This window comes from Salmo salar, chromosome ssa14, assembly GCF_905237065.1.
Source record: "Salmo salar chromosome ssa14, Ssal_v3.1, whole genome shotgun sequence".
NCBI classification, from domain to species: domain Eukaryota; kingdom Metazoa; phylum Chordata; class Actinopteri; order Salmoniformes; family Salmonidae; genus Salmo; species Salmo salar.
The window spans coordinates 51,699,179-51,725,074 of record NC_059455.1 but is presented as its reverse complement, the minus strand read 5'-3'; the positions used below and the strand labels follow the sequence as shown (position 1 = coordinate 51,725,074).

General features: G+C 41.8%; 1 pseudogene; it reads right to left on the bottom strand.

Annotated features, from left to right (window-relative positions):
- Positions 1 to 8,965: 8,965 nt before the first annotated feature.
- LOC106569731 (kappa-type opioid receptor-like) lies at positions 8,966 to 25,459 on the bottom strand (annotated as a pseudogene).
- Between the last annotated feature and the right edge of the window lie 437 nt (positions 25,460 to 25,896).

Below are 25,896 nucleotides of genomic sequence, written 5' to 3'. Positions count from 1 at the left end.
ATCCGACAAGGTCTGTCAATCCCTAGTAATCCCTATCCTGCAATCCTAATCAGTAACACCGGTAGACTTCTTGGTGAGAAAGACATGCTGTGGGTGGGTTCAGTTTAGCTTAGATCGGGCACACACCCAATGTCAGTGTGACAAATGCTCATTCTGTACTAATAAAAAGCAACATTGTGCTGCTCTGTTTGTTGTCATCAAGGCCTTTGATTCCAGTTTACCATCATTGTTCTACTAATGTCTCATGCAGGACAGTAAGTTGGTTTAAGAACTATCTTTCCTGACAGATTCACATGTATATATCCCCGGCAATCCAAGTCTAGCTGTCTAGGGGTAATAAATTGTCCCCCGGTTTCTTTTAGCTCCTCATATTGTTCTCAATGTTTCTAATGATTTTAAATATTTATATATTCATGTGCTCCTTCTCTGGGTCTGGCTGTTGAAGAGCTCCAGTCTATTTGTCTCTGAGTTCCCTTTATGATCTCACTGGTCTTGAATTTCAAAAACCTAAATTCATACCTTTTTGATTCACTTTTTTAAGTTAGCTTGTTCACCTCTGGTAGCTAACATCCCGTGAAAATTGTCATCTACAAATACCTTGTATATGGTTGATACAAATTATCACTTTAAGATTCATGTAGATAATCTTGTACAAGCTTATAGAATTGTGTTTTTATTTCGTAATAAACACCTTTCTTTAAATCTTCTTCACCCCTATTTCTCCTTGTTATTATTATTTCCATCTTATTAAATATCCTTTTGCTTGTTTTTTACTTTTTCTCCCAATGTATAGCATTTACAGTCACTCATCTAAAAACTTTCTTAACTCTTTTATATTTTCTGTGGATTTAGTTCAAAGTTTACCCAGTTTGTCATTTATTTATTTTAACAGATCTTTCAGGCCTTTTACCATTCCCGGTGGTGAAAATATAAATAATAAATCGTCTTTTCTGTAGAAAAGTCACTTTTTCATTTTGAAATCCTGTTTCCCCTTCTTACTCTCCGTCATGTTTGGTATTTGCTTTTTCATATATTTATTGATAATCTAGTTTTGAATTTGTTTTGTGTTATGTATCAGTTTTTAACCACCAATTTAGGTGCTAATATTTAGTCTAATTTCCATATTGAATATTCACGTTTTTATCTTTGGGTGTCTACACCACTGTTTCAATCCACCATCTTGCTCTGTGTTTGTCTTCCCAACCTGTGGGCCTCCACTCTCTTTCTATTCTGGTTAGTCATTTTTTTTTTCTTTTTCAAATCTTCTTTTCTGAATTTCTCACATGCGAGAATAGCCTTCATTTCTCAGAACAAAATAACGACTGTGATTTCAAGGCTTTTTCTGCCATTTTTGAGCACTGTAATCGAACCCACAAATGCTGATGCTCCAATCCTAGTCCTAGTTTTCTGTCTAAATTTCAAAATGTTTTGTCATGATCAAATTAGCCTTTTAAAATGATAACTTAAGATTGCTTCTTACCAACTGCTGCATTTAGAGCACAGGGGTGATAGGTTGCTTTTATAATTGCATCCTGTGTTTAGATGTTTCTTAAGAAAGTTTGGGTTTTCCAGCTACAATAGTCATTTTACAATGTTTACATTTATTTCTGATCAATTTTATGTTATTTTAATGATATTTTTTTAAATTTTCTTTCAAAAACTAGACATTTCTAAGTGACCCCAAACTTTTGAGCAGTGGTGTATGTCCTCAGATGTCAGGACACTTCTTTTACATACTACTAATTAACAACTCTTTCCATACCATATGATCCGGTCCGATTACACATAGTGCAGCTATACTTTTGATCTGAGCATTCATCTTTTCCCGTCACCAAAAAATTTATCATCTCTTTTCAACTTTGTCTTGGTGTGTTTTACCATGATATTATTTGTATTCGCAAACTTACTCTCACCCCTCCACTACTCAATATTAATAGAGCTTATTAAACCCATCTTTTTCTGTAGCCGTCTCATCATTTGTCGTTGATCGCCTCTACTGTTTTGTCAGCAAACTTAATGATGTATTGGGTTGTGTTTATTTTCCTCACAGTCTAGATGAACAGGGAGTACAGGAGGGGGACTAAGTACACCCCTGAGTCCCGGTGTTGAGGAGGATCAGTGTGCCCTTTGTGCCTACTCTTCACCACGCGCGGCCTCATAAAGTCCAGATCCCCAGTTGCAGAGGAGTTTTAGTCCCTCCTCTAGTATTTGTGGTGTTATGCTGAGCTGTAGTCAATGAACACATTCTCTGGTGTTCCTTTTTGTCCAGGTGAGAAGGGTTTGTGGATTGCGTGAGTTCAGATTCATCGTCTGTGGGGTCCTTTTTTGCGGTTAATAGGTTCTATTTATCCGGAGAATGCTGTTGTTGTGAACCAGTGTTCCATTTCCAAAGCTCTTCACATGGCTACTACTGGTTCCTTCCTTCTTGGATTATGTGGTCTGCTAACATGTGAGTATTCACTCCGTCGGGGGGTTAAATAGTTCTTTAAGTGTTGTCACGCCATGCTCTGTGTACCACGTCCTGGTAATCCTCTGCCCTCGGCCTTCTCAATGTTACCTGTTTAAAGGTCTTGTTCATTGGCTACCAAGGCGTTGTGCACTGATCGTCAGAAACTATCTCTTCATCTTTTCGGTGTTGCTTGCCTCAGCAGCATAAAAAGGCATCTTTCGTCTGGTGACTGTGTGTCACTGGGCGCCCGCGTCTGGGTTTTCCCTTTGGGTTTCCCCATCACTCAGCGTGTCCTCTATTGACACTTTGCTTGTTTGATGGTTGCGTCTGAGGCATAGCAGGATTTCTTATAACCGTCTGGATTGTTCCCCTCACTAGCTCTGCATTTAGCAGTGATGAGGATGTTGCCTGTCATCCCTTGCTTTGGTTGAATTTCGTCACGTCACTGTGGGGGTACTTCATAATTATTATCTTACTGGTGTATACTCTCAACTGTGATAATATTCCCGTCTGTGCTAGCAAAGCAGTTTGTAGTAGCATCTCGTCATCTACCACTTCCCATTGGAATGATTATTCATTCTTCCTGCTTTAATTTTTGCCTTGTAAGCAGGAATCGGGGGAGATATTATGGTCAGATTTGAATTATTATTTCACCATATTATATTCAAAAGGTACTACACATTTCTATCTTTGTTCTCATACATGTAACAAATAATATTAAGAAAAACCCTGCACTTTGCTATATCACTAACACTCTTAATCGCGCTCCTCACAGAACAACTAATTTCCAATCGTAAAACACTTAATTAATCATGTTTGTAAAATTTCTTCATTATTTTTTGAATGAACATACTTACGCCTTACCGGTACATTCACTTTCGCCTGTTGCTACAGGTGTATACAAATCTCTTTAAAGTTGTTGTGAGTGAAAAGGTCTAAGAGCAACAACGGCTCTGCCGTGAAGTGATAGGCAACTCAAGCTCACAGAGCAGGACCCATTGAGTGCTTGTTTAATAAAAAATATCTTAATCGGTTTGCAACACTCACTGCTAGTTCCACTACTCTGAACACTCCAAAAACTTTTATGGGCTTCTGTTTCCTTCTGGCCTTTCAACCTAAATCCCTTTTCTCAGCAAGTCGGCTGGAGTGGTTACAGCTGCATAGCCATTACCTCTGAGCAGTAGGCATTTTCTTGGTGATCAGTTTCTACACATTCTTGGTTTGGCGGATGCCGGAGAACCGAACATGCCACCTAATGTCATAATTCCAACTTTCACAGAGTTTAGTGGAGGAGGAATAATGGTCTGGGCTGTTTTCCATGGTTTGAGCTTCTAGCTCCTTGAGTCATTAAATCTTAATGCTAGCATACAATACTTCTTGTTCTTGCTTTTTTCCAACTTTGTGGCACGGTTTGGAAGCCCTTTCTGTTTCACAATAATTCCCCCATCCACAAGTGAGTCCACACTAAAAGGTTTGTCAAGATCAGTGTGAAAACTTATTACCTGCTACAGCCTACACTCACTCCTCAACATTTTTGGATGAATTGCGAGCCAGCCTGTCTTTGCCCAATATCAGTGCCCAACATCACTAATGCTCTTGTGGCTGAATGGAAGCAGAGTCCCCCGAAGCAATGTTCCAACATCAGTTAAACCTTCCCAGAAAGAGTGGGGCTTTTATAAACAATTTCCAACATCTATCCTTCAGTGATGTTTTATGCAGCAGGACCAACTCCCATATTAATGCCCTTAGATTTTGAGATGGATGCTCGGAGGTGTCCACATCTTTTGGTCATTAGTTATGTAGTGATGTTTAGAGCTGGCTAGATTAAACACTGTCTTATGTGTCAATGTTAAGACAGATCCCCCATATTTATCCATGCTACCATAGCAATTTTGGTGCGGTGCAAAAAGCTCCTGGTGAAGCCTCTTCTAATACCGGCACAGAGATAACTGCGTTGACAGTATCATCACGTTGACAGTATCATCACATGTTGACAGTATCATCACCTTGCGGCGTATCATCACACGTTGACAGTATCATCACACGTTGACAGTGTCATCACACGTTGACAGTGTCATCACCCGCGTTGACGGTATCATCACCTGCGTTGACGAGTATCATCACATGTGACAGTATCGCCACTTTGACGGTATTATCACCGTTGACGGTATCATAACTACGTTGACGGTATCATCACCGCGTTGACAGTATCATCACCGTTGACAGTATCATCACACGTTGTCTTTATTGTCTGTGTGGAACTGTGTGCTTGACATTTCAAAGCTTCCAGCAAACAGGTAAAGTACAACACAGATGATAAACACTGCATACACAGTGTTGCTCAACCTGTTTCTGGACATCCACTTTGTATAGTCCCGTGGACTTCACCACAGGAACCACATGGAATGACAACTATGTGCATCCCAAATGGCTGCCTATTCCCTATAGTGGTCAACTAGTTGCATCCCAAATGGCTGCCTATTCCTATATAGTGGCAACTAGTTGCATCCCAAATGGCTGCCCTATTCCCTATATAGAACTAGTTGCATCCCAAATGGCTGCCTATTCATTATATAGTGACAACTAAATGTGTTCCAAATGGCTGCACTATTCCTATATAGTGACAACTAGTTATGTCCCAAATAGCTGCCTATTCCCTGTGTGCTATCTTCTGAACAGAGTGTTTTGAGTCCTGGTCAAAAGTAGTACTAAAAATCCTATAAGGGGAATGAAGTGCAATTTGGATGAAAACTAGTGTAGAACACAGTGAGGTCGCTGAGCCATAACCACACACAGTCATTGGTGGCAAGACTCTACTACACGTCAAACTGGTTCGGCAAATTCTGCTACAACAACTTCACACAATATTGAACATGTTAATAGTAGAAACAGCATGATTCAAAATATTCACCAATATTGACTAAAAGAAATGCATCATATAATATCATAAATGGTAGGAACAGAACTAGACAGTGTAACCTCTCCATTGGATTAGTGTCCCTCCCCAGACGGTTGAGCTAACGTACGCTAATGTTCATGACACATTGTAATAACAAGAAACATTTGCCGGGATATTAAACTTCTCGTATATGGGCAGAAACGCTTAACTTCTTGTTAATCTAACTGCACTGTCTAATTTACAGTAGCTATTACAGTGAAAAAAAGACCATGCTATTGTTTCAGGAGAGTGCACAACAACAAAAACTTTTATCACGGCAACTGGTTTGATACATTCACCTCTGAAGGTAAATAATGTACTTACATTCAGTAATCTTGCTCTGATTTGTCATCCTGAGGGTCCCAGAGATAAAATGTAGCATAGTTTTGTTTGATAAAATCAATTTTATAATAAAATGTGGAGACTGGATTCTGCGGTTTAAACCCCTGCTGTCTCTGGCTCCACACCCCACCCCACCCAGCCATCTAGATGTGTGAAAGTTAGTCTAGAAGCTAATGATCCATCATGTATGACGTTCCTGGGAGTGTGTCAACTTACATTTTGTTTACCATATCATTTTTGTATGTTCTCTATAGTTCTGTTCACCGGATGCTGCTACCTTGTCCTGGACCTTCTGTTTCTGACTCTCTCTCTCTCCTACACTCCTGCTATCTTCTCTCTCTCTCTACCGCACCTCTCTACCTCTCCACCCAAAAACCAGAAGGGACTGGCCACCCCTCAGAGCCTGGTTCCTCTCAGGTTTCTTCCTAGGTTCCTGCCTTTCCTAAGTGGTTTTCCCTAACCACTTGCTTCTGCATCTGCATTGCTTGCTGTTGGAGGTTTAGGCTGGATCTTTTAGCCCTTTTGACATAGGCTGATGTAAAAAGGGCTTTATAAATACATTTGATTGATTGATTGATTGATTGATTGAAAAGGTATCAATTGACCAATTCTGCACATTTGGGCAGACTTGATACAAAATATTGTCCAGGATTGAAAGGCTATACTGAATCAATCTGGAACTTTACTTCTACACACTGCTGCCATCTAGTGGGGAAAATCTAATTTGTGCCTAACCTGCAATAATACATTTATGCCATTTTCTCCTGCATTTCAAAAATGCATGTTTTTTGTTTGTTATTATCTTTTACCAAGATCCTAATGTGTTATATTCTCTACATTATTATTTTCACATTTCCACACAACTTCAAAGTGTTTCCTCTCAAATGATACCAAGAATATGCATATTCTTGCTTCGACCTGAGACTACAGGCAGTTAGATTTGGGTATGTAATTTTAGTCGAAAATTGGAAAAAAGGGCCGATTCATAAGAGGTCTACGTAGTTCATAGTTCTGGTCCATTGGCTCAAAATTTTTACAAATTGTCTTTTTTTTCTCAGATAGAACTACTACACATATTAGTATAGAACAGTCAAAACAAATATCCTGCTTTCTGTTCATACTATATGCTATATGTCAGGTTGTCTTTTCCCATGGGGCTAACAGTGGAAACTACGATGGTACACAAGTGAACGATGAGATAGGCAATAATAATTGTTCATGTTCTTAAAAACCACCTAATTTTCAGACATCACCTCGACTGACAACACACGGTAGAAACACCAAATATGTTGATAAAACAAATTTTAGATGAACAGAAATGTCAATTTAGTATTTTTTAAGAAACACATTGTCTGTATACTAAATCCTGTAAATATATGTTGAGCTGCATCAAACAGAAACACTAGCCTTTATACACTGAATACAAGATAAGCTCACACTAAATCCTTGTAGTTGTCTCAAATGAATGTTTACATTCTGTTACGATTTTAATTAGTATTTCAACAGAAGCCAACAAATATAACTGATAGATCATCTAAACTTACAGTTTGCAATCCATAGCATAATATTACAGTAATGCAAAGTTACAGTTTACAATCCACAGCATAGTATTACAGTAATGCGTAACCCACTGAACACGTTGATAACATGAGTATAGATCAGGGCTCTCATCCCTGTTCCTGGAGAGATACCATCCTGTGTATTCAGACCAAGGCTCTCCAACCCTGCTCCTGGAAGAGATGCCATCTGTGTATTCAGACCAAGGCTCTACCAACCTGTTCCTGGAGAGCCATCCTTGTGTATCTAGACCAGGGGCTCTCTAACCCTGTTCCTGGAGAGATAACATCCTGTGTATCTAGACCAGGGCTCTCCAATCCTGCTCCTGGAGAGATATCATCCTGTGTATTCAGACCAAGGCTCTCCAACCTGTTCCTGGGAGATACATCCTGTGTATTCAGACCAAGGCTCTCAACCCTGTTCCTGGAGAGATACCATCCTGTGCATTCAGACAGGCTTCTCCAACCCTGTTCCTGGAGAGATACCATCCTGTGTTCTAGACCAGGGCTCTCCAACCCTGCTCCTGGAGAGAAGCATCCTGTGTATCTAGACCAGGGCTCTCAACCCCTGCTCCTGAGAGAGATACCATCCTGTGTATTCAGACCAAGGCTCTCCAACCCCTGTTCCTGGAGAGATATCATCCTGTTATTCAGACCAAGGCTCTCCAACCCTGTTCCTGGAGAGATACCATCCTGTGTATCTAGACCAGGGCTCTCCAACCCTGCTCCTGGAGAGAAGCATCCTGTGTATCTAGACCAGGGCTCTCCAACCCTGCTCCTGGAGATACCATCCTGTGTATTCAGACCAGGGCTCTCCAACCCTGTTCCTGGAGATATCCATCCTGTATTCAGACCAAGGCTCTCCAACCCGCGTTCCTGGAGAGATACCATCCTGTAACTTTTTCACTAAAATCCTAATCATGCATCTGATTCTAATAATTAGCTGGTTGATAAACTGGATCAGGTTGGTTACAATCTCAATCTCTCCAGGAACAGGGTTGGGCGAAAGCCTACAGGAGGTCTCTCCAGGAACAGAGGTTGATTAAAACCTGCAGGATGGTATCTCTACAGAGCAGGGTTGGGTTAAACTACAGGAGGGTCTCTCTCCAGGAACAGGGTCGGAGTTAAAACCTACAAGATGGTATCTCTACAGGAACAGGGTTAGAGTTAAAACCTACAGGAGTATCTCTCCAGGAACAGGGTTGGAGTTAAAACCTCAGGATAGTATCTCTACAGGAACAGGGTTAGAGTTAAAACCTACAGGAGGGTCTCTCCAGGAACAGGGTTGGAGTTAAAACCTACAAGATGGTATCTCTACAGGAACAGGGTTGGAGTTAAAACCTACAGGAGGGTATCTCTCCAGGAACAGGGTTGGAGTTAAAACCTGCAGGAGGGTATCTCTCCAGGAGCAGGGGTTGGAGTTAAAAACCTACAGGGGGATTTCAGCTGTCCCTCAGTTAGAAGATCTGGGTCTCTTTAGGACTGGGTCAGTTAAGATAGCGGTGGTGAGGTGAAGGATGTACTGCTGTCCCTCAGTTAGAAGATCTGGGTCTCTTTAGGACTGGGTCAGGTTAAGATAAGCGGTGAAGGATGTACTGCTGTCCCTTAGTTAGAAGATCTGGGTCTCTTTAGGACTGGGTCAGGTTAAGATAGCGGTGGTGAGGTGAAGGACGTACTGCTCTAGAAGAACACATCAGAAGACGGTGCTGTGATACTCTCCCGGAGATAGACGATGTGATCTGAGTCAACCCGTTGGGTCATCTCTGCCGTGGGAGTTAAGGGAGGACTGTTCCAGTACCACCGCTGGTCATACAGGCCTCCCCCTCCCTCTGTCCCCCTGGCCTGCCCCCTGCCCCGAGCCCTAGGTGGGCAGGTGTAGCTCCTCAACGTGCTCCTCACTCGCTCCCCTGGCTGTCCCCCTGCCCCCCTCCCCCCGGGCAGCAGAAGTCTCTGAAGCAGCGTTTGGAATTCTCGTCCAGCGTGAGGATTGGGCTGCTGTTGGTGTAACCCAGGGCAACGCAGAAGAAGTAGGCCGCCATGACGGGCGTGGTCTCGAGACGCCACCGGGCGCGCCGCATCTTGACCAGGATAAAGATGTGGATCGCGTCCCAGCAGACTATGAACACTGCCACCACCACCAGAACCGAGGTGATCCGCGCAGGTTCCGGTCCTTCTCCCGAGCGGAGAGCAGCCGCACGCTCTTCAGGCGCAGAACCATGAGGGTGTAACACACACTGACGATGAGGAGGGGGCCACGAAGCCGAAGATGAACACACAGATCTTCATCACTGTGTCCCAGTAGAGATAGGGGTCAGGGAACTGGAGGGCACACTCTGTACTACCTGGAGATATAACAACAACATTATCCTAACTAACCTTAACCTAGAGATATAACACTAACATTATCCTAACCTAACCTAACCCAGAGATATAACACTAACATTATCCCAACTAACCTAACCTAGAGATATAACAATAACATTATCCATAACTAACCCTAACCTCAGAGATATAACAATAACATTATCCTTAACTAACCTAACCTAGAGCTATAACAAACAACATTATCCTAACTAACCCAACCTAGAGATATAACAATAACATTATCCCTAACTAACCTCTAAATAACACAAACCCAACCTAGAGATATAATAATAACATTATCCCTAACTACCTAACCTCAGCGATATAACAACAACATTATCCCTAACTAACCTCAACCTAGCGATATAACAATAACATTATCCCTAACTAACCTAACCTGAGATATAACAATAACATTATCCTCAACTAGCCTAACCTAGAGATATAACAATAACATTATCCTAACTAACCTAACCTAGAGATATAACAATAACATTATCCCTAACTAACCTAACCTAGAGATATAACAACAACATTATCCCTAACTAAACCTGACCTAGAGATATAACAATAACATTATCCTCTAACTAACCTAACCTAGAGATATAACAACAACATTATCCCTAACTAACCTAAACTAGAGATATAACAACAACATTATCCCTAACTAACCTAACCTAGAGATATAACAATAACATAATCCCTAACTAACCTAAATCTAACTGGTGAATCAGTTAGACAGTGGTCTGGTGTATCAGTTAGACAGTGGTCTGGTGTATAGACAGTGGTCTGGTGTATAGACAGTGGTCTGGTGTATCAGTTAGACAGTGGTCTGATGTATAGACAGTGGTCTGGTGTATCAGTTAGACAGTGGTCTGATTTAACAGTGGTCTGTGTTTACAGTGTCTGATCTATAACGTGTCTGGTTATATGTGGTCTGGTGTATGCGGTGGTCTGATTATAACAGTGTCTGTTATCAGTTACGTGGTCTGATTATAGACAGTGTCTGTTTGACAGGGTCTATTATGTGGTCTTTATAACGTGGTCTTTTATAACTGTCTATTATATGTGTCTTTAGACAGTGTTGTTGTGGTCTGTGTATCCGTTAGAGTGGTCTGGTGTATAGATAGTGGTCTGATGTATAGACAGTGGTCTGTGTATAGATAGTGGTCTGATGTATAGACAGTGGTCTGGCGGTGTATAGATAGTGGTCTGGTGTATAGACAGTGGTCTGATGTATAGACAGTGGTCTGGTGTATCAGTTAGACAGTGGTCTGATGTATAGACAGTGGTCTGGTGTATAGACAGGGGTCTGATGTATAGACAGTGGTCTGGTGTATAGACAGTGGTCTGGTGTATAGACAGTGGTCTGATGTATAGATAGTGGTCTGGTGTATAGACAGTGGTCTGATGTATAGATAGTGGTCTGGTGTATCAGTTAGACAGTGGTCTGGTGTATAGATAGTGGTCTGGTGTATAGATAGTGGTCTGGTGTATAGACAGGGGTCTGGTGTATAGACAGTGGTCTGGTGTATAGACAGTGGTCTGATGTATAGACAAGCAACAACCTTGGGATTAATTTTATTTTAACCATGCTAAACTCTAAAATCGAAATAACTGAACTGTCTCTCACTACTGTCTCCTCATTTGAATACATTGTTTACAAATCATCTTGCTCCATGACCACTCTACTTGTGTACCGTCCTCCTAAAGCTAATGAATCGTTCTGTCTGAACTACTCACCATTGCTGTCCCACTCTCCTCCCGCTGGCTGTTGCTTGGTGATATGAATATTCACGTGGACTTGCCTCTGATTTCAATGTTCACAGTCACATCAAGGGACACATACTAGACCTCATCTGCTCTGTCTGACCCCAACCTAACTCATATTCCCCCTCCCTGTTCCCACTGTCTGACCCCAACCTAACTCATATTACCCCTCCCTGTTCCCACTGTCTGACCCCAACCTAACTCATATTACCCCTCCCTGTTCCCACTGTCTGACCCCAACCTAACTCATATTACCCCTCCCTGTTCCCACTGTCTGACCCCAACCTAACTCATATTACCCCTCCCTGTTCCCACTGTCTGACCCCAACCTAACTCATATTACCCCTCCCTGTTCCCACTGTCTGACCCCAACCTAACTCATATTACCCCTCCCTGTTCCCACTGTCTGACCTCAGTACAGGTGCATCAAAGCTGTGACGGAGAGACTGAAAAACAGCTTCTATCTCAAGGCCATCAGACTGTTAAACAGCCATCACTAGCACATTAGAGGCTGCTGCCTATAGGCATAGACTAGAAATCACTGGCCACTTTAAGGAATGGAACACTAGTCACTTTAATAAGGTTTACATATCTGGCATTACTCATCTCATATGAACTGTATATACTGTATTCTATACTATTCTCACGGTATCTTAGTCACTTAATAATGTTTACATATCTTGCATTACTCATCTCATATGTATATGCTGTATTCTATACTATTCTACTGTATCTTAGTCCGTTCCACTCTGACATCACTCGTCCCATATGTATATAGTCTTAATTCATTCCTACTTAGATTTGTGTGTATTGGGTATATGTTTGTGTAATTTGTTAGATATTACTTGTTAGATATTACTGCCCTGTCAGAGCTAGAAGCACAAACATTTCGCTACACCCGCAAAAACATCTGCTAATCACGTGTATGTGACAAATTAAATTTGATTTTATTTGACATCACCCCTGTCCTCATCACCCCTTGATTACAAGATCCTCCTTCTGCCTTACAAAGCCCTTCACCACCTTGCCCCCCTTACCCCTCAGACCTTCTTCTTCCCTATCAACCCACACCCTCACTCCGTGCCACCACGTCATCCCCAGATCCAAATAAAATCTAATTGTATTTGTCACATGCGCCGAATGCAACATGTGTAGACCTTTCAGTATAATGCTGACTTACAAGCCCTTAACCAACAATGCAGTTTTAAGAAAAATAAGTGTTACCCTTATCCTGCCCCTTACCCTAGTCCCTACCCTACCCCTTACCCTAAACCCTTACCCCTAAACCTTACCCTACCCCTTACCCTAAAACCTTACCCTAAACCTTACCCTACCCCAAACCCTTACCCTAATCCAGGTTCCTATCTAAACCCCAACTCTGACCCTCCCCATCCACTGATACATCAGACTCTTTCGCTTCGTTGAGCCCACCCTCTCTTTATTCATGTCTTCTTTGAGCCCACCCCTCTCTTTATTCATGTCTTCATTGAGCCCACCCCTCTCTTTATTCATGTCTTCATTGAGCCCACCCCTCTCTTTATTCATGTCTTCTTTAGTCTGATGTTTTGATGGTTTTCTTTTTCATTTCTATAATTGAAAGCGACTTTGGGTCGCTACAGCAGCGTAGCCTAGTGGTAAGAGTGTTGGACTAGTAACCGAAAGGTTGCAAGTTTGAATCCCTGAGCTGGCAATGTACAAAATCTGTCGTTCTACCCCTGAACAAGGCAGTTAACCCACTGTTCCTAGGCTGTCATTGAAAATAAGAATTTGTTTTTAACTGACTTGACTAGTTAAATAAAGGTAAAAAAAGTGACTATATAATTCCCATGCATTATTATTATTACTAGCTACAGTACCAGTTAAAAGTTTGGACAAGCCTACTCATTCCAGACTGTTAGTTACTGTAGAATAGCTAGTCTTATATTTATTTGTCTCCCTGAAACTCAAATAACCCATAATGCACTTCTCCTTCTCGTCAAAGCCTCTACTCCTCGACAGACATAATCCCACATCGACCCCTAAATCCTAAACCATACACACTGACCGGATTCAATTGGTAATCAATGTGTGTGTGTGTGTGTGTGTGTGTGTGTGTGTGTGTGTGTGTGTGTGTGTGTGTGTGTGTGTGTGTGTGTGTGTGTGTGTGTGTGTGTGTGTGTGTGTGTGTGTGTGTGTGTGTGTGTGTGTGTGTGTGTGTGTGTGTGTGTGTGTGTGTGTGTGTGTGTGTGTGTGTGTGTGTGTGTGTGTGTGTGTGTGTGTGTGTGTGTGTGTGTGTGTGTGTGTGTGTGTGTGTGTGTGTGTGTGTGTGTGTGTGTGTGTGTGTGTGTGTGTGTGTGTGTGTGGTGTGTGTGTGTGTGTGTGTGTGTGTGTGTGTGTGTGTGTGTGTGTGTGTGTGTGTGTGTGTGTGTGTGTGTGTGTGTGTGTGTGTGTGTGTGTGTGTGTGTGTGTGTGTGTGTGTGTGTGTGTGTGTGTGTGTGTGTGTGTGTGTGTGTGTGTGTGTGTGTGTGTGTGTGTGTGTGTGTGTGTGTGTGTGTGTGTGTGTGTGTGTGTGTGTGTGTGTGTGTGTGTGTGTGTGTGTGTGTGTGTGTGTGTGTGTGTGTGTGTGTGTGTGTGTGTGTGTGTGTGTGTGTGTGTGTGTGTGTGTGTGTGTGTGTGTGTGTGGTGTGTGTGTGTGTGTGTGTGTGTGTGTGTGTGTGTGTGTGTGTGTGTGTGTGTGTGTGTGTGTGTGTGTGTGTGTGTGTGTGTGTGTGTGTGTGTGTGTGTGTGTGTGTGTGTGTGTGTGTGTGTGTGTGTGTGTGTGTGTGTGTGTGTGTGTGTGTGTGTGTGTGTGTGTGTGTGTGTGTGTGTGTGTGTGTGTGTGTGTGTGTGTGTGTGTGTGTGTGTGTGTGTGTGTGTGTGTGTGTGTGTGTGTGTGTGTGTGTGTGTGTGTGTGTGTGTGTGTGTGTGTGTGTGTGTGTGTGTACCGTTGCTGTTCTGTGTGCTGCCCAGCACCAGAGCAGGGATGCCGGCAGCGGAGGATGAAACCCAGATGAGAACGTTGATGATCTTCGCTTTCACGGGAGTTCTAAAGTCCAGAGCCTTGACCGGGTGACACACAGCTACATACCGATCCACTGACATCATGGTCAGAGTGAAGATACTGGTAAACATGTTGTAGTAGTCTATACTGATGAACACCTTACACACCACCTGGAGGACAGGATCATTATTTTACAAAGAAATGTGCTTAATGCCATTTCAAATCAGCTCACCACAGGACAGACAGAGTAGGTAATCTGCCAAACATTATGCTGTTGAGGTACAGTAATCTACCAAACACTATGCTGTTGAGGTACAGTAATCTACCAAACATTATGCTGTTGAGGTACAGTAATCTACCAAACATTATGCTGTTGAGGTACAGTAATCTACCAAACATTATGCTGTTGAGGTACAGTAATCTGCCAAACATTATGCTGTTGAGGTACAGTAATCTACCAAACATTATGCTGTTGAGGTACAGTAATCTACCAAACATTATGGTATTGAGATACAGTAATCTACCAAACATTATGCTGTTGAGGTACAGTAATCTGCCAAACATTATACTGTTGAGGTACAGTAATCTGCCAAACATTATGCTATTGAGGTACAGTAATCTACCAAACATTATGCTGTTGAGGTACAGTAATCTGCCAAAAATTATGCTATTGAGGTACAGTAATCTACCAAACATTATGCTGTTGAGGTACAGTAATCTACCAAACATTATGCTGTTGAGGTACAGTAATCTACCAAACATTATGCTGTTGAGGTACAGTAATCTGCCAAACATTATGCTGTTGAGGTACAGTAATCTACCAAACATTATGCTGTTGAGGTACAGTAATCTACCAAACATTATGCTATTGAGATACAGTAATCTACCAAACATTATGCTGTTGAGGTACAGTAATCTGCCAAACATTATACTGTTGAGGTACAGTAATCTGCCAAACATTATGCTATTGAGGTACAGTAATCTACCAAACATTATGCTGTTGAGGTACAGTAATCTGCCAAAAATTATGCTATTGAGGTACAGTAATCTGCCAAACATTATGCTGTTGAGGTATAGTAATCTGCCAAACATTATGCTGTTGAGGTACAGTAATCTGCCAAACATTATGCTGTTGAGGTACAGTAATCTGCCAAACATTATGCTATTGAGGTACAGTAATCTGCCAAACATTATGCTGTTGAGGGACAGTAATCTACCAAACATTATGCTATTGAGGTACAGTAATCTACCAAACATTATGCTGTTGAGGTACAGTAATCTGCCAAACATTATGCTATTGAGGTACAGTAATCTACCAAACATTATGCTGTTGAGGTACAGTAATCTGCCAAACACTGGAAGGGTTAGGGGTTAGGGGTTAGGGGTTCGAGGTTAGAGGTTAGGGTTGGGGTTAGAGGTTAGAGGTTAGGGGTTACGGGTTAGAGGTTAGGGGTTAGGGGTTAGAGGTTAGAGATTAGGGGTTAGGGGTTAGAGGTTAGAGATTTAGAAGTTAGGGGTTAGAGGTTAGGGGTTAGAGGTTGGGGTTAGAGGTTAGGGGTTAGGGGTTAGAGGTTAGAGGTTAGGGGTTAAGGGTTAGAGGTTAGGGGTTAGAGGTTAGGGTTAGGGGTTAGAGTTTAGGGGTTAGAGGTTAGGGGTTAGGGGTTAGAGATTAGGGGTTAGGGGTTAGAGGTTAGAGGTTAGGGGTTAGAGGTTGAGGGTTAGGGGTTAGGGTTAGAGGTTAGGGTTAGAGGGTTAAGGGTTAGGGTTAGGGGTTGGGGTTAGGGTTTAGGGGTTAGAGGTTGGGGGTTGGGGGTAGGGGTTAGAGGTTAGAGGTTAGGGGTTAGGGGTTAGAGTTTAGGGGTTAGAGGTTAGGAGTTAGGGGTTAGAGATTAGGGGTTAGGGGTTAGGGTTAGAGGTTAGGGGTTAGAGGTTAGGGGTTAGGGGTTAGAGGTTAGGGGTTAGGGGTTAGAGGTTAGGGATTAGGGGTTAGGGGTTAGAGGTTAGGGGTTAGAGGTTAGAGGTTAGGGGTTAGGAGTTAGAAGTTAGGGGTTAGAGGTTAGGGGTTGGGGTTAGGGGTTAGGGGTTAGAGGTTAGATGTTAGGGGTTAGGGGTTAGAGGTTAGGGGTTAGAAGTTAGAGGTTAGGGGTTAGAGATTAGGGGTTAGGGGTTAGGGTTACCTCTCCGAAGGGCCAGGAGTTGATCAGGTAGTCAGTACTCTGGAAAGGCATTGTGGTGGTCACTAGGGCGTCGCCTACTGCCAGATTAAAGATGTAGATGTTGGTGGCCGTATTCATCTTAGTGTACCTGGAAAGACAGATATAATAGGACTTTATTAGTGGTATACCTGGAAATACAGATATAATAGGACTTTATTCGTGGTATACCTGGCCAGACAGAGAAATTAGGACTTTATTAGTGGTATGCCTGGCCAGACAGAGATAATAGGACATTATTAGTGGTATACCTGGCCAGACAGAGAAATTAGGACCTTATTAGTGGTATACCTGGCCAGACAGATATAATAGGACTTTATTAGTGGTATTCCTGGCCAGACAGAGATAATAGGACATTATTAGTGGTATACCTGGCCAGACAGAGAAATTAGGACCTTATTAGTGGTATACCTGGCCAGACAGATATAATAGGACTTTATTAGTGGTATTCCTGGCCAGACAGAGATAATAGGACATTATTAGTGGTATACCTGGCCAGACAGATATAACATGACTTTATTAGTGGTATACCTGGTCAGCAAGAGATAACATGACTTTATTAGTGGTATACCTGGTCAGACAGAGATAATAGGACATTATTAGTGGTATACCTGGACAGACAGAGTAACATGACTTTATTAGTGGTATACCTGGCCAGACAGATATAACATGACTTTATTAGTGGTATACCTGGCCAGACAGAGATAACATGACTTTATTCGTGGTATACCTGGTCAGACAGAGATAATAGGACATTATTAGTGGTATACCTGGACAGACAGAGATAACATGACTTTATTAGTGGTATACCTGGCCAGACAAATATAACATGACTTTATTAGTGGTATACCTGGCCAGACAGAGATAATAGGACATTATTAGTGGTATACCTGGCCAGACAGAGATAATAGGACATTATTAGTGGTATACCTGGCCAGACAGATATAACATGACTTTATTAGTGGTATACCTGGCCAGACAGATATAACAGGACTTTTTTAGTGGTATACCTGGTCAGCAAGAGATAACATGACTTTATTAGTGGTATACCTGGCCAGACAGAGATAATAGGACATTATTAGTGGTATACCTGGCCAGACAGATATAACATGACATTATTAGTGGTATACCTGGCCAGACAGATATAACATGACTTTATTAGTGGTATACCTGGCCAGACAGAGATAACATGACTTTATTAGTGGTATACCTGGCCAGACAAATATAACATGACTTTATTAGTGGTATACCTGGTCAGACAGAGATAATAGGACATTATTAGTGGTATACCTGGACAGACAGAGATAACATGACTTTATTAGTGGTATACCTGGCCAGACAAATATAACATGACTTTATTAGTGGTATACCTGGCCAGACAGAGATAATAGGACTTTATTAGTGGATAAAGCCCCACCTTATCTCAGCTCACTGGTCACCATAGCAGCACCCACTCGTATCACGCGCTCCAGCAGGTATATCTCACTGGTCACCCCCAAAGCCAATTCCTCCTTTGGTCATCTTTCCTTCCAGCTCTCTGCTGCCAATGATTGGAACGAACTGCAAAAATCTCTGAAGCTGCGGACTCTTACCTCCCTCACTTTTGAGCATTTGCCGTGATATAAAATTTACACGATTTAATCTGGTTACTAATCCTACCCAGTAACTAGAATATGCATATACTTATTATATATGGATAGAAAACACTCTAAAGTTTCCAAAACTGTTTGAATGGTGTCTGTGAGTATAACAGAACTCATTTGGCAGGCAAAACCCTGAGACATTTTCTGACAGGAAGTGGATACCTGATGTGTTGTATTGACTTTAAACCTATCCCATTGAAAAACACAGGGGTTTAGGAATATTTTGGCACTTCCTATTGCTTCCACTAGATGTCACCAGCCTTTACAAAGTGTTTTGAGTCTTCTGGAGGGAGATCTGACCGAACAAGAGCCATGGAACGGTGATGTCCCATTAGACACCTGGCGCGCTACTTCATGTTGGGTACCCTCGTTCCAATACGTTATAAAAGACTATGCATTCGTCCACCTTGAATATTATTCATGTTCTGGTTAAAAGGGCCTAATGATTTATGCTATACAACGTTTGACATGTTTGAACGAACGGAAATATATTTTTTCCCCTCGTTCATGACGAGAAGTCCGGCTGGCTTACATCATGTGCTAACGAGACGGAGATTTTTGGACATAAATGATGAGCTTTTTTGAACAAAACTACATTCGTTATGGACCTGTGATACCTGGAAGTGACATCTGATGAAGAGAATCAAAGGTAATGGATTATTTACATAGTATTTTCGATTTTAGATCTCCCCAACATGACGTCTAGTCTGTATATGCAACGCGTATTTTTCTGGGCACAGTGCTCAGATTATTGCAAAGTGTGATTTCCCAGTAAGGTTATTTTTAAATCTGGCAAGTTGATTGCGTTCAAAAGATGTAAATCTATAATTCTTTAAATGACAATATAATATTTTACCAATGTTTTCTAATTTTAATTATTTAATTTGTGACGCTGACTTGACTGCCGGTTATTGGAGGGAAACGATTTCCTCAACATCAATGCCATAGTAAAACGCTGTTTTTGGTATATAAATATCAACTTGATAGAACAAAAAATGCATGCATTGTCTAACATAATGTCCTAGGAGTGTCATCTGATGGAGATTGTAAAAGGTTAGTGCATCATTTTAGCTGGTTTTATGGTTTTGGTGACCCTGTCTTTGACTTGACAAAACATTACACACAACTCTTGTAAATGTACTGTCCTAACATACTCTAAATTTATGCTTTCGCCGTAAAACCTTTTTGAAAATCGTAAAACGTGGTTAGATTAAGGAGATGTTTATCTTTCAAATGGTGTAACATAGTTGTATTTTTGAAAAATTTGAATTTTGACATTTATTTGGATTCAAATTTGCCGCTCTTGAAATGCACCTGCTAGCACCAGCCGTCAGAGCAGCTCACAGATCACTGCACCTGTATATAGCCCATCTGTAAACAGCCCATCTATCTACCTACCTCATCCCCATACTGTATTTATGTATTTATCTTGCTCCTTTGCACCCCAGTATCTCCACTTGTATCTCTCCACCAGTCCTCCGTGTCAGCCCTGATTCTGCTCTTCACCAGTCCTCCGTGTCAGCCCTGATTCTGCTCTTCACCAGTCCACCGTGTCAACCCTGATTCTGCTCTTCACCAGTCCTCCGTGTCAGCCCTGATTCTGTTCTTCACCAGTCCTCCGTGTCAGCCCTGATTCTGTTCTTCACCAGTACTATTCTACCAATCTCCCATTATACCATTCTACCAATCTACCATTCCACCAATCTACTGATCTACCATTCTTCTGATCTACCTTTCTACCAATGTCTACCATTCTACCAATCTACCATTTTACCAATCTAACATTCTAGCAATCTACCATTCTACTGATCTACTATTCTATGAATCTACCATTCTACTAATCCACTATACTACTAATGTACCATTCTACCAATAAACCATTCTACTAATCTACCATTCTCCAATCTACCATCTACCAATCTACTACTCTACCAATCTACTAATCTACCATTCCACCAATCTACCATTCTACCATTCAACTGATCTACCGATCTACCATTTTACTAATCTACCTTTCTTCCAATCTATCATTCTACTGATCTACTATACTACTTATAGCCTCTTTTGGCTAGGGGGCAGTATTTTCACGTTCGGATGAAAAGCGTGCCCAGAGTAAACTGCCTGCTACTCAGGCCCAGAAGCTAGGATATGCATAGTATTAGTAGATTTGGATAGAAAACACTCTGAAGTTTCTAAAACAGTTTGAATGATGTCTGTGAGTATAACAGAACTCATATGGCAAGCAAAAACCGGAGAAAAATCCAACCAGGAAGTGGGAAATCTGAGGTTGGTAGTTTTTCAAGTGATTGCCTATCGAATATACAGTGTAAATGGGGTCAGATTGGACTTCCTAAGGCTTCCACTAGATGTCAACAGTCTTTAGAAAGTTGTTTCAGGCTTCTATTGTGAAAGGGGAGCGAATAAGACCAGTCACAGTAGATGGCTCAGCTGAAAGCCTTTAGTTGTTGATCGCATGCAGCTCTGTTCCCTTTCCTTTCTAAAGACAAAGGAATTGTCCGTTTGGAATATTATTGAAGATTTATGATAAAAACATCCTAAAGATTGATTATATACATCGTTTGACATTTTTCTACGAACTGTAATGGAACTTTTTGGACTTTTCGTCTGGACTTAGTGCCCGCGCCTTGTGCATTTGGATTAGTGAACTAAACACGTGAACAAAAAGGAGGTATTTAGACATAAAGATGAACTTTATCGAACAAAACAAACATTTATTGTGGAACTGGGATTCCTGGGAGTGCATTCCGATGAAGATCATCAAAGGTAAGTGAATATTTATAACGCTATTTCTGACTTATGTTGACTCCACAACATGACGGGTATCTGTATGGCTTGTTTTGGTGGCTGAGCGCTGTACTCAGATTATTGCATGGTGTGCTTTCGCCGTAAAGCTTTTTTGAAATCTGACACAGCGGTTGCATTAAGGAGAAGTTTATCTTTAATCCTATGTATAACACTTGTATCTTTCATCAAAGTTTATGATGAGTATTTCTGTAAATTGATGTGGCTTTCTGCAAATTCGCGGGTGTTTTGGAGGCAAAACATTACTGAACATAACGCTCCAATGTAAACTGAGATTTTTGGATATAAATATGAACTTTATCGAACAAAACATACATGTATTGTGTAACATGAAGCCCTATGAGTGCCATCTGATGAAGATCATCAAAGGTTAGTGATGAATTTTATCTCTATTTCTGCTTTTTGTGACTCCTCTCTTTGGCTGGAAAATGGCTGTATGTTTTTTTTTTGTGACTAGGCGCTGACCTAACATAATTGCTTGGTGTGCTTTGGCCGTAAAGCCTTTTTGAAACCTGACACGATGGTTAGATTAACAAGAAGTTAAGCTTTAATTTGATGTATTGCACTTGTGAATGTATGAAAGTTAAATATTTCAAATAATTTTATTTGAATTTTGGGCTCTGCCATTTCACCGGATATTGTCGAGGGGTTCCGCTAGGCTAATCTACCATTCTACTAATCCACCTATATTACTAATCTACCAATATACCATTCTACTAATCTACCATTCTCTAATCTACCATTCTTCCAATCTACCATTCTGCTAATCTACCATTCTACTAATCTACCATTCTCTAATCTACCATTCTGCTAATCTACCATTCTGCTAATCTACCATTCTACTAATCTACCATTCTCCAGTCTACCATTCTACTAATCTACCATTCTCTAATCTACCATTCTTCCAATCTACCATTCTGCTAATCTACCATTCTACCAATCTACCATTCTACCAATCTACCATTCTACCAAGCTACCATTCCACCAATCTATATCTCTACCAATCTACCATTCTAAAGTCAACCAATCTACCTATTTACCAATCTACCATTCTACATTCTACCATTCCACCAATCTATCTACCAATCTACCATTCTACATTCTACCAATCTACCATTCTACTACTATACCAATCTACCATTCTACCAATCTACTATTCTACTAATATACCAATCTACCATTCTACATTCTACCAATCTACCTATTTACCAATCTACCATTCTACATTCTACCATTCCACCAATCTATCTACCAATCTACCATTCTATATTCTAGCAATCTACCATTCTACCAATCTACTAATATACCAATCTACCAATCAACCATTCCACCAATCTATATCTCTACCAATCTACCATTCTACAGTCTACCAATCTACCTATTTACCAATCTACATTCTACCATTCCACCAATCTATCTACCAATCTACCATTCTACATTCTACCAATCTACCATTCTACCAATCTACTAATATACCAATCTACCATTCTACCAATCTACTATTCTACTAATATACCAATCTACCATTCTACCATTCTACCATTCCACCATTCTACCATTCTACCATTCTACATTCTACCAATCTACCTATTTACCAATCTACCATTCTACATTCTACCATTCTATCTACCAATCTACCATTCTACATTCTCTAATCTACCATTCTACCATTCTACCATTCCACCATTCTACCATTCTACCAATCTACTATTCTACTAATCTACCTATCATTACCTCTAGAATCCTGACTGATTCTGATGCAAAAAAAGGCATCAAGGATCCAGAGTACCACATTATCATAGCCATTTCACACACCAGCACATGCACACATACAAGCTCGCACCCCCCCACACACACACACACACTGACAGTGAACAATTATTAAATGTGAAATTAATCGGAATCTAAATCTGTATTTTGACAGTTTTGGCTCTGAATGTGTTCCAATTGGGGCGCAAAGGAACGTCCACAAACTTCAAACACACAGCATCTCAGTGTTGCGCGTGAAACTCGGACAATTCCATGGCATGTCATCGAATCACTAGAGTGGGAGCAGTTGAAAGTTAAACCAGAACAAACACTATCACACAACGTCCTCATAATAATGCAGCATAGTAGGGTCCTAGTCGTTTATTTATGAATTGTTTCAATAGTTGAGCGTTTCATATAGATTACACCTAACCACGGTCTAGATTACACCTAACCATGGTCCAGATTACACCTAACCACGGTCCAGACTACACCTAACCACGGTCCAGACTACACCTAACCACGGTCCAAATTACACCTAACCCCAGTCTAGATTACACCTAACCACAGTCTAGATTACACCTAACCACGGTCCAGATTACACCTAACCACGGTCCAGATTACACCTAACCACGGTCTAGATTACACCTAACCATGGTCCAGACTACACCTAACCATGGCCCAGATTACACCTAAACCCCAGTCTAGATTACACCTAACCATGGTCTAGATTACACCTAACCATGGTCCAGATTACACCTAACCATGGTCCAGATTACACCTAACCATGGTCCAGACTACACCTAACCATGGTCCAGACTACACCTAAACATGGTCCAGACTACACCTAACCATGGTCCAGACTACACCTAACCATGGTCCAGATTACAGCTAACCATGGTCCAGATTACACCTAACCATGGTCCAGATTACACCTAACCCCAGTCTAGATTACACCTAACCATGGTCCAGATTACACCTAACCACAGTCTAGATTACACCTAACCCCGGTCCAGATTACACCTAACCATGGTCCAGATTACGCCTAACCATGGTCCAGACTACACCTAACCATGGTCCAGATTACACCTAACCATGGTCCAGATTACACCTAACCATGGTCCAGATTACACCTAACCATGGTCCAGACTACACCTAACCACGGTCCAGATTACACCTAACCACAGTCTAGATTACACCTAACCACGGTCCAGATTACACCTAACCATGGTCCAGATTACACCTAACCATGGTCCAGATTACACCTAACCATGGTCCAGATTACACCTAACCACGGTTCAGATTACACCTAACCACAGTCCAGATTACACCTAACCACGGTCTAGATTACACCTAACCACGGTCCAGATTACACCCAACCATGGTCCAGATTACACCTAACCACGGTCCAGATTACACCTAACCATGGTCCAGATTACACCTAACCATGGTCCAGATTACACCTAACCACGGTTCAGATTACACCTAACCACAGTCCAGATTACACCTAACCACGTTCTAGATTACACCTAACCACGGTCCAGATTACACCTAACCATGGTCCAGATTACACCTAACCATGGTCCAGATTACACCTAACCATGGTCCAGATTACACCTAACCATGGTCCAGACTACACCTAACCATGGTCCAGACTACACCTAACCACGGTCCAGATTACACCTAACCACAGTCCAGACTACACCTAACCACAGTCCAGACTACACCTAACCACGGTCCAGACTACACCTAACCACGGTCCAGATTACACCTAACCATGGTCCAGACTACACCTAACCACAGTCTAGATTACACCTAACCACAGTCCAGATTACACCTAACCATGGTCCAGATTACACCTAACCATGGTCCAGATTACACCTAACCACGGTTCAGATTACACCTAACCACAGTCCAGATTACACCTAACCACGGTCCAGATTACACCTAACCACGGTCCAGATTACACCTACCAACGGTCCAGATTACACCTAACCATGGTCCAGACTACACCTAACCATGGTCCAGACTACACCTAACCATGGTCCAGACTACACCTAACCATGGTCCAGACTACACCTAACCATGGTCCAGATTACACCTAACCACAGTCCAGACTACACCTAACCATGGTCCAGATTACACCTAACCATGGTCCAGCGCTGGGATAAAAACTTCCAAGGCTTCATGCTTGGATCTGTGCTAAAGTAGTGATGCCTTCATCTATGCATCACATAGCCTATAACCCCTAGTTTACTCCACATGGACCATACAGGTAAGGGACAGGAGTAGACTAACCTAGTCAGAACATGACTATCCTAGACTCACCTGATGATGATAAACATGACCAGACAGTTTCCAACCAGTCCGACCACAAACACAACGGAGTACATCGCCGCTATGATGAGGATGATTGGCGACATGGGCTCCGGGTCCCCAGCGAGCTGCCATTAGCTGTGTAGTTGAACAGCTCTGGGAAACCTGGCTGCCACGTGAAGTTGAGGAGGCAGTCCTCGGGGCGACCGGAAGGGCACCGGTCCTCCTTGAAGATCTGCACCACGCCGTTACTGTCATGGGAACCGGCGTTGGCCATGGTGCTGAAACCAACCGGGCCAGAGGAGAGAAACGCACTGAATGTTACACTGACGATTACGGTGTTATTCTCAAACGGCGAGTTGTTGCAATAATTAACATGACATTGGCATGTTGAGGTGTTTGTACAAGTTTCAATATAGGCTATAGGCTAATTATCTGAAGCTAATATTTTGAACAAAAAATGTTTCAAGGACATGGACACCCATCATTCAAATAACATCAATCTTACCTTTGAGAACTGCCTCTTTTAAAGTTGACTGGAGTGAAAAGTGTCCGCAGTTAAACAGGATATTTTATCATCAACAACCATCCATCCTTTCCAGAAAATAACCTTTTTACCCTGGTAGTGGTACCTATCACGGTATCTCGCGCTCTCAATCAGATTTCCCTGCATGAACTAGCCGCTGACTACACTGGTGGCGCACGCCCAAGCCG